Source organism: Alligator sinensis, unplaced genomic scaffold (assembly GCF_000455745.1).
Source record: "Alligator sinensis unplaced genomic scaffold, ASM45574v1 scaffold885_1, whole genome shotgun sequence".
NCBI lineage: Eukaryota > Metazoa > Chordata > Crocodylia > Alligatoridae > Alligator > Alligator sinensis.
The window spans coordinates 1,638,377-1,649,171 of NW_005842056.1; the positions used below are offsets into that span (position 1 = coordinate 1,638,377).

Consider the following 10,795-nt stretch of genomic DNA (forward strand, 5'->3'; position numbering starts at 1 on the left):
ACTAAAAAGCCCAGGCTTTCACTGATGCCCCAAGTGCAATGGAAACCAAGGGCACACTCCCTAGTATTGGGAGTTGGGCAAAGGGAGCAGAGGGTGGTTGTAGGTTGCCTTTGAATGATCCATAGTGGATTGTTTGAATTTTTGATCCCAGCCTATTTGTTTTGGGAATCACACTGAGAATCCCACAAGATCTGTCTTTCTCATGAGGTTTCTGGGACTCTCTCTGGGTTTGTTTGGGCTGCAAATAGCATGAGAATAACCTCGGCTAAGTCTGCTGCAGGCAGTAAAGCAGCACGTGGTTTATCGTTCTGAAAAAGTCTGAAAGCCTTTTTTGGACATCCTCGGGTCTAGTTCAGTTGGAGTTTTGGTTGCAAGAGGCAGCCCAGTATAAGGTGCTAGATGTGAAGCTAAGGCTAGGAACACCTGGCTTGCAAATGCAGTCCTTGGGCAAACTTAAGAGCCTGACCCAAAGCAGAACAAGAAAACGGAGGTCTTTTTTGGACTTTGGAGGGCTTTAGAGCCAGTCCTGAGTACCTCAACAGTCCCATGAATAAAATGTTTACTGCTTACCTACCTAATGAGAATGGTGTGTAGATACATTTTTAATGTTCATATTTCACTTTGAAAATACAAAGCCCAATGGCCAAAATACTCAAAAGGTATGTTAATTAGAAGTTCTCTGTTTTGTGGTCTGATTTCCAAAGTTTTATCTGGAACTTGGATGTCTTATGGAATTCAGTGGGATTTGTGAACTGAAAATACCTATGAAGATCCAAATCTTGAGATGGACAAGCAAACTTGGGCCAGAGGGGAAAAAAAAGGTTGCTCAGGTTTAGGGAATAATTTCACCTTATAGAAATGAAAAGTAGTCTGGTGCAAATCAAGCCATGGAAAGGTTGTCCAGACTCATTCGGCCCTCTGATTACTTTCCCATACTGTCCATCTAGGTGGGCAATAATGATACTGCCAGGTGTGATCTTGAGCAGATCAAAAGTGACTACATGGCTCTGGGAGCAAAGGTGAAAGGGATAGGGGCCCACATGGTCTTTCTTCAAGGGTAAAAGGCTTGGTTAGGAGTAGATACATCCTGGAGATCAACACAGTGCTGTGTAAATGGTGCCACCAGCAGGGCTTCTTCAACCATGGGATAGTATTCCAGGAAAATGGACTGGTAGGAAGACATGGCTTCTACCTGATGGAGAGAGGGAAGCATGTCTTCATGTACAGGCTTGCTAACCTAATGAGAAGGGCTTCAAACTAGGTTCAGTAGGGGATGGACACAGAAACTGAGAGCTAAGTAAAGGGACTGGGGACCTGAATAAAAACTTAGTAAGGGGAAGAAATAATGGAAGCCTTAGCAATATTCTCAGGGAGAGGATAGGCCGGTCAGTTAGATACCTGAAATGTTTATACGCTAATGCAAGATGTATGGGGAACAAAGAGGTAGAACTGGAGGTCCTGGTACAAGTACAGAATTATGATGTAGTTGGGATTACAGAGATGTGGTGGGATAGTTCACATGACTGGAGTATGGTCTTAGACAGGTATAGCTTGTTCAGGAAAGAAAGGGAGAGGAAAAAAGGAGGTGGTGTTGCCCTATATATAGAAGTGATGAATACGTGTTCAGAGGTTCAGGATGAAGTTGAAGGTAGGCCTGTTGAAAGCCTCTGTGTAAAGATCAGAGGAGAGAGTAGCAGGGAGGATGTCATGGTAGGTGTCTGCTAGCCACCAAACCAGGAGGAGGAGATGAATGAGGCCTTCTTTAAACAACTGGTGGAAGCTTTCAAATCACAGGAGTTGGTTCTCATGGGGGACTTTACTTATTGGAGCACCTGCTGGGAGGGAGACACTGTAGTGCACAAGCAGTCCAGCAGATTCCTGGAGGGTGCTGGGGATAACTTTTTGATACAGATGTTAGAAAGGCCAACAAGGGGTGAAGCTCTTCTGAACTCATTGCTCACAAACAGGGAGGAATTGTTTAAGAGTGTGAAGGTGGAAGATAACATGGATGACAGGGGGTGTATCTATACATGATGCTTTACTGTGCAGTAGAGCAAATTACTGCATAATAAGCATCACCATCTACACATGCAGACCCTTACTGTACAGTAATTTGCTCTACTCAGCAGTTGATTTGCTACCTGCAAGTGCAAGTAGCAAATTAACTGCCAAGTAATTACTGTGCAGTAAGGCACGTGTAGACGGCTGACCAGGAGCAAATTTACTCCTGGTCACCTGGGTAGTGGGGGGACGGGGGGGAGGGGGTGGGATTGCTCCCTGCCCATGGGAGCTGCCTGCTGCCAGGGCAGGCTCCAACACCGGAGTCTGCGTGGGGACAATGTCCCTCTGCCTGGCAGCAGGGAGCTCTCAGCCCTTGCTCTGCAGTTGTGGTGCTGGAGCAGGAATCTCCCTGCATGGGGAGGATTCCCTGCCCAGCCTGGAGCTGGGTGGGACCTGCCCCAGACTGGGACAGCTCCTCACCAGCCCCAGGTTGCACAAGGAAGTCTGCACATGCAGCCTGGACCTGGCTGGGGACTGTCCTCAGCCAGCTCCAAGCTGCATGTGCAGACTTCTCAGTGCAGCCCAAGGGTGGCCAGGAACTGTTCCAGTCAGGGGCAGGTCCCAGTCCCACAACTTTCCCAGCCCCATGTCCCAATCGGTAATCGAGTCATGGGACTTGGAAAGAACTGCAGGGGAGGGGCAGATCCCAGCCCTCCTGTCCCGATCTGCTGGTGGATCAGGGCATGGGGCTGGGACCTGCTCCTCCCATAGAGCTCTTTCCAAACCCCCTGTCCCTGATCGGGGAACTGGAGCTAGGAGATTCATGCTGCCGGTGCAGGAGCCCTGACATTGTCCCTGTCTGGGCTCCATCACTGGAGCCTATCCTGGTGGCAAGCAGCTTCCAGGGACAGGGAGCAATCTCCTGGCCCCATACTCCCTGCCAGCCCCTGAGCTAGCACCCAGAGGGAGCCTCCAGCTCCCCTTGGTTGCTGCAGGGACCCAATGCAGGGCCAGAGGGGGTGCTGCCAGGAGCAGCAAATCTGTTCCCAAATGAGTGCACATGTAGATGTCTCCCCAGGATGGGTTTACTCCCGAGTAAATTACTTGGGAGTAAACCTATCCAGCGGTATTTGCATGTAAAGACATCCCCGTGACCATGAAATGATAGATTTCAAGATCCTAAGGGGAGGAAGGAAGGAGGACAGCTGAGTAAGGGCGTTTGACTTCAGAAGAGCAAACTTTTATAGACTTATGGAACTGGTGGGCAGGATCCTGTGGGAAGCCAGTCGGAGGGAAAAAGGAGTCCAGGAGAGCTGACAGTACTTTAAGGAAGCCCCTTTAAGGGTGCAGGTATGAGTTTTCCCATTCAATAGAAGAGTAGGAAGTACAACAGGAGACCAGCCTAGCTAAACAGTGGTCCCTTCAATGAGTTGAACTCCAAAAGGAATCCTACAAAAAGTAGAAACTTGGTCATAGTACTAGGGAAGAGTATAAGATCTCGGAAGGAAATGGTATCCCTATCGTCTTTGAATTTTCAAGGTAGCGGACATTTTTTCAAATTGAGATGAAGAGCTCATTTCAGTGTCTTGCAGACATGGACTCTGAAAAGTGTTGAAATCTGATCAGTCGAAACATTTTGCTTGGCTAGTGTTGAAATGTTTAGTTTTATTTTCAACCTATTTTTTATTGTTAATTTTTATTCAGCATTTGATGGAGAATTCCTGACCAGGTCTTCTGACTGGACAGTCAAAGGACAACAGGTTTCTGTACCTACTAAACTTCCACAGGATTTTGTTATGCCCCAGAGGCTCATTGCTGCCTACCCAGCAGGGACCTCTTGGTTGTCCATTGTGAAACGAATCCAGGCACATAGACAGAAACAGCCTGCTCTATGCCAGCAAAGAGTAGCTCTCCCAGCACAGGGTAACATCTTGGGTTACAAATATAGTGGCCCCAAAGGGTGTACTGTTATATGCTCTTGCACAAAAAGCAAGATAGATTCTACCGTTTTCTTCACCACTCCCAAATGCTGCGCCCAAACGAACAGGTCCAAACACACGCCGCCTTTCATCTCTAGGCACGTGTATGGGACTTGGTGTAGGTACTTCATCTCTTAGCATCTGTCTCTTAGTGAGCAGTTGACATCGAAGGGAAAGGATTTATTTTATCAGCTCACTCCGATGTTCCCTTTCTAGCAAAAAAAACCCCCAAACTGCGAGTTCAAGTGAGGAAGTCAGCATCACCAAAAGATGTTTTTTTTCTTTCATATGTGCCTCAGGCTTCTCGCACAGACTGAGACTACAAAGTGCTCAAACTTCAGCCTTTTCTACAGGGTGCTGCTGTTCCCTCACCTCGGAGTGAGCATCTGCTGTCACAAAGAGGTAAGAACTAACTCCTGTGGTCAAGCCCAGGGAGATGGCTACATTTCATTCATGATTAATGCCATGGGTAAGAATCCCCAGGTCTTCCTGAGCTGGTCTCTAAGATAAATTTCCCTCATTTAAATCCCTCATGAAAACCCATTCTTTCCTGACCTTTACATCAAACTAGAAAAGTCACTGACTCATCTGTTTCATTCCTGGCATTTCTACACCACTGGTTCTCAATAAGGTGCCATAGATGTCTCCACCACTGGTTCTCAATAAGGTGTCATGGATGTCTCCACCACTGGTTCTCAATAAGGTGTCATGGATGTCTACACCACCGGTTCCCAATAAGGTGTCATGGATGTCTACACCACCGGTTCTCAATAAGGTGCCATAGATGTCTACACCACTGGTTTTCTATAAGGTGCCATGGAAGTCTAAACCACTGGTTCTCAATAAGGTGCCATGGCACCCAGAGGTCCTGCAGGATCCTTTCAAGAGTGCCACTCAATCTTGGCATTATGAGGTGTGCACATGATTCACAAGATAAACCCAGAGATTTCAAATAGGAATCCATGGTGTTTAAACCATTCTCAAACATGCCACGGCCTTCCTGAGCTCCTTGCAATAGAAGAATTGCTCTCGTATTTTTCTCCAGTCAAAAAATTAATGAAAGCTAAGAGCTGGCATTTTTCTGAGGGGTGCCTTGAATCTAAAGAGGGATGCCTTCTTTTGTTTAACGAGAAGGCCCTTGGGTCTAACAAGGTTGAGAACCACTGGTCTACGTTGTGTTCATGGTGCTCCCAGTGAGGGCCCCCTTGGAGCTCTCTGTTTCTGGCATGATTGAAAGCAGAGGTGAGGGGAGTCCCCTGAGTGGCATCGCTGCCTCATTTCCAGGTTTGGTGCATGTGAGTAGGAGCAAATGGGCAGGCTATGCTCAAGAGAGACATCCCCTGGGAGTGTCTGGGACATCATATAGATATACCCTTCTTTCTCATAGGCGTAACATTATCTCTACCTTGAACACCACTTAAATATTCATTAGAGCTTGTTGAATTTATTTTTTGTTGAACAGTTTTTTCCCCTACTAAAATGACTTTTTTCAGCTGAAACATTGTGATTTAATTATTCTGGGATATTTCCCACCCCCAACAACATTCTAAACCTGTAAAATTATTCAGGTTTGTTTTACATTGAAAAAAATTCAAAGACATTTTCCATGACTTTTTTGAAAAACAATTGCATTTCAGGTGAAAAACATTTTTTTTTACTACCTGTAAAATGTTCTGTGTATGTGCATAAAAATATACAATGCATATATTCTTTTTAAGATACAGAAGATCATCACTTATCTGAACCCCGTGGTAACAGCCCCAGTTCATATCTGTAAAATGTGCAGCTATACGAGACATCTATAATTGATGAAGGCACCAAAAAGAGAAACATAAAAGAAAATCACACACAGCAGTCCAGCAACTTGGTATCCATGCTTGCATTGACCATGTGTATTTGCATATGTGTACATACATATACATGTGAAGATATTCACTTTGTTTTTTTGCATTTCTTGCGACCAGATTGAGAGTTTAGATCATTTCAAAGTTCATTTAAATAAGCTTCAGATAACTGAGGGCCTATTATAATATACCCTTCCCTGCTGTGCATGCATGCGTGTGTGTGTGTGTGAGACATACTTCATATATGCATGCACATACATGAGCATGGATACAAAAAGAGAGTTATTAGCTTCTTCAGAATATATACACGTTATTTGTTACTGCTAAGAAACCTCTCCTCTGAGCCTGCACTGAAAATATATTGTCACTGCATGCTATTTCTCCTTCAAGAGTTGACTGTAAAACAAAAAGGGATGTCTGAACAATGCCTCTGGAGAAACAGGTCTGAAGGCACTTCTGCCTGACAGCAAAGATAAAGCATGTTGCAGCAGGTGCATGAGAAATCTGGAGGGAAGCATGAGTACAAATCTGTGCAAGGGAAAGAAGCTGTGTGCTTTGTGCCCAGAAGCGTGGGCAAGAGGCCAAAGAGTATAACTCCCTGCAGCGGTGAACTGTCTGTGGTACCCTATCAATAGGCATGAGGCAAGATGGATGAGAGGAGCTGAGCTTGGGTCTCTCTCTGGGGAGTTTGAGGAGTGAATTCTCAGCTGATGTAAATCTGCGGTGCTTCCTTGACTTCAGTGGAGCAACCCTGCTCTATGCTCATTCAGGACCTGGCTCCGAGTGCGTCTGCAGCATAATGGAAATAAAGTACATAATAAAATAGGTAGGCTGTTTCTTTTAGCAGAGATATGAAAATGGCTTCCTTGACCTTCTAGACTAAATGCTAGTGATAGAGGGCAGAGATGTGTAGACTTTCTATTTTGCAGAGGTCAGCAAAAACCTCAGAGCTGAGGCATGACTATAAGTAAATTGACTGGGCTTCAGTTATTATGCTGTGGAGCTGGCAGATTCCCTCTGGTAGGATGTATTCCTGACCACTTTGCAGTGACCTTGAACATCCTAGGGTTGTCACGTGGATGCAATGATGAGTCATTACCTACTGGTTTCATGCATGCAAGCTTCTTAAGAAAGATATAAAGGAGGAGGAAAGAAAGGATAAAAATTTTTCCTACCTGGATGAATTTTTTTTTTTTTTTAGATCTGAACTACAGGATGTGGGATTGATGCAGAACAATGGTGATAATCCCCTGAAAAGCAGGAAATCTCTGCCTGCGCAAAGTTTTTTCAAAGGTTTGGAGGTCTCCTACTCTCATTCCACTGGGTACTGTCTCATCAGCCCTGAACATATTTTGAGACAGCTGTGAAAGACTAGAAGCTCATGGGACATCCCCATCAGATATATGTATAGCAGCATCAGCACAGATGGAGCTGTACTGTGCATAGCCCCAAAGGGCTCTGAATCTAAAATGCTCATGACAAGACAGGAACCCAGGGGGAATTTCAAGCAAGGGGTGCATGAGAAGGAGGCAGGTGTAAACAGAGCGGGGTTGTAAGCATAGGGGGATGCATAGCAATGGGTCAGTGAGTTCCTGGAACAGTCTTTTTTAGCCTATACTCCTAGTAAATCTATTTACGATAGTACACAGTCTGTCTGTGTCTTCTGCCCTTGTCTGTAAGAGCACAATAAATGCCACACAGGGTCAGACCACAGTTACAATTAAATCAGGATCCTGTGTCTCATAGTGACAGAGAGTCTCTAGGTCAGAGGTGGGCAATTATGTGGGGCGGAGGGCCGCTTACTGAGTTTTGGCAAGCCATCAAGGGCTGTATGACAGGCAGCCAGAGGACAATCAATATTAATTTTCTAAATTTTTAGGGGCCCCACAGGCCAGATACAATGGCCTGGCGGGCCGCATTTGGCCCATGTGCCGCATTTTGCTCACCCCTGCTCTAGGTTTTTGGAGGGGCATCCTTCACAACAGTATCTGAGGACCCAAGCCAGTAGTAGACTTGCACATGTGCTTTGCTGCATTGTAACTCCTTGGAGGTTCCTCAAAACCCTTTCTTGCTCCACGTCTATGATTCAGCTGGCATTGGGGCCAACTGGGAAGGGCTGCGGATTCATGGTAGATCCACTTCTGGGGCCAGAATAGGCAACCTGGTGCTGATTTCGTCATGCAACTAATGATGGTTATTCTCATATTTGTCTAATACCAATACTATAGCTAATGATTTATGGATCAGTCTGAAGATTGACCACCTTTTCTTGAAGCACTAGTGCAGGGGGAAGCCCTAAAAACAAATGACAAGGATTCTGATGCTCTGTTGATCCCTCAGCTAACACCAGTGTCCTTCCTGTGCACACTGCAGAAGCAATGTTAAAATCCGTGGTGAACGTGGCACAGGGGACACCATGGTAGGAGTCTACTACAGACTTCCTAACCAGAAACAAGACCTAGACCAAGAATTTGCCAGGGAACTGGCTGAGGCTGCATGGTCTCGGTATATGGTTGTCATAGGAGACTCTAACTACCCAGACATCTCGTGGGAAGAGCACTTGGCCAAATCTGATCAGTCGCAAATGTGGATGAGCTCTGCCTGACTCAAGTAGTCTATGGGCCAACAAGAGGTAAAGCGTTGCTGGAGAAGCTTGAGAGAGTCCAGAGGAGAGCCACGCACGTGATCAGAGGACAGGAGAGCAGGCCTTATGAAGCAAGGCCGTGAGCTATGGGACTCTTCAGTCTGGAAAAGCGCAGGCTCAGGGGGGACCTGGTGGCTGCCTATGAGTACATCAGGGGTGTGCATCAGGACCTGGGAGAACGTCTGTTCACCAGAGCGCCCCAAGGGATGACAAGGTCCAATGGTCACAAACTTCTCCAAGACCATTTTAGGCTGGACATAAGGAAAAACTTCTTTACTGTCCGAGTCCCCAAGGCCTGGAATAGACTCCCTCCAGAAGTGGTGCAGGCACCTACTCTGGACTCATTCAAGAAATGTTTGGATGCTTATCTTGCTGGGATCCTTTGACCCTATCTGACTTCCTGCCCCTGGGGCAGGGGGCTGGACTTGATGATCTTCAAGGTCCCTTCCAGCTCTAACATCTATGAAATCTTTAAGGAGCAAGTGGTCAGGATGTGGAGCGAGTTATGTCTTCTTGGTGCACTGGAAGTAAGAAGGTGCCCAGAGCTGTGGGTGCTGAATTGAGGAAAACAAGGAGACCTGATATTGGGGAAGCTAATGAACCAGAGGCACAAGGTAACACATGGACGGTGGATTGAGTTCATGGTTATTACAGAAATCTGCTATTACAAGAAGTCCTCTTGCTTCATCCAAAGTTCAGGTCACCCTCAAGTCTGTTTCGTAATTCAGTTGCTTGTCTAGGAGCATGTGGGCTTGAACAGTTGCTTCTGTACATTCATTTTAATGGTCAGTGACCAGATTTAGAAATCTCAATCTTTTTTAACCTCAGACTGTTTTAATTGGAATAGGCTGAGAAAAATGTTATTGTCCAGCTGTCTGTGATAAGATAAAGCTGCCAATGTGCAACTTCGATGTGTCTTCAGACCCTATCATGCAGGTGCTGAATAGTACAGCTGGATAAGCCTCAAAAAGGTTTTGTGCAAGTTTCCCAGGGCTCCATACCTGGGTCTCTTCTCTTTTTCCTTTATCTCATCTGAAAACACCAATTCAGTGACCACTTCTTTGCAGACAATTCACAGATCTTCACTCTCCTCTAGAACCTGTCTCCTCCCGGCCAAAGTAAGATTTCAGCTGGTCTTTCTAACATCTCAGAGATGTCTAATAATCAGCTTGAGCTCAATCTGCCTCAAACAGAGCTCCTTATCTGTATCTCTCCCTCCGACCTCCTTTCTTTATTCCTGTGATGATACCACCATTGAACCCATTGATTCAGGCTACAATTTGAGCATTCGGCTTGATTCAGACCCCTTGCAATTCCTCAATTTCAGGCTTTGCATGCTCATTACTGAGCAGGGAGAAAGTCTGAATGACCTGATCTGCATTACAGAAATGGAGGGGGCCATATCTGCCTTGAAGAAGGGGCAGAGCTTCATCAGAGGTTATTTAGTACTGTGTTCACTGCAGAATCCAGTCAGACTTTGACTACAGGGCACCTAGCAGAGCCATTTAATAGCGGACTATTGGTCCTGTTGGGAAAGGGGAAGGCAAGACTATCTTGGGAACATGGAGGCCATGAATCTTGCTCGGCACAATTGCACCATCCTGTCCAAGATCTTGCTGAGAAGATGGGTTTGAGCAGTGCTTGGATTTATACCCAGCAGTCAATTGCAAGGGTTGAATTATGGGAGGTATTTGAGACTGGGACCTGCAGCAAGTGGAAATGCTATGTATACTCACGAAACCAATGAAGGACAGCCTATCTGACTGTGACTATTTATGGGCAATCCTATTGAAGTACGAGCTGCTGGAGAGGCTTATCTGGTGGTTGTAGATGCTAAAGCCTGGGAACAACAAGTGTCCTGCTAGTGAATGTGTGGCCTGACATGGAGCCAGCGATACTAAGGTTGGGAACAATGCACTGGAAGCCTGCTGTTATTTCTTTGGAGTAGATCCTTTGACTGGTTACTAGTTGAGGGGGAGGTTGTAACAGGGGGGGCGTATTTTTCAGGACCAGCAGCCAGAGTCCTACTTCCCATGAGTTATAACTTTTGCAGGTGATATATCCATAATTGTGTCTGTCATGAAAGTCAATGTTCGGAGTCTTATACGAGAGGCTGAGGGCTCTCCACTCAACTTGAATAGAAGCAAGGCGGTGTGGCTAGGGGGCTAGCCTTTTCAGGTATGTGAGGGATACAGAGCACTCAGGAGAAAGGAAAGCTAAGAATCCTAGGTTTGGAGCTCAGTCTGGAAATCAAGGGGAAGAACAGAAGTGGTCAAAGGATTGGAGAAAGGAACTAGATGAGAGAGAGCCGGTGGTAAAATGAGGGG

General features: G+C 46.0%; 1 long non-coding RNA gene across 2 annotated transcripts in view; it reads left to right on the forward strand.

The window, feature by feature from the left end:
- The window catches only part of LOC102369727, a 49,753-nt gene extending 43,932 nt beyond the window's left edge, over positions 1-5,821 (forward strand). For both annotated transcript variants that reach the window (XR_323747.3, XR_323748.3), the window contains exons 2-3: positions 4,280-4,382; positions 5,699-5,821. This is a non-coding gene — a long non-coding RNA (uncharacterized LOC102369727). The remainder of the gene's footprint in view (positions 1-4,279; positions 4,383-5,698) is intronic.
- The last annotated feature ends 4,974 nt before the right edge of the window (positions 5,822-10,795 follow it).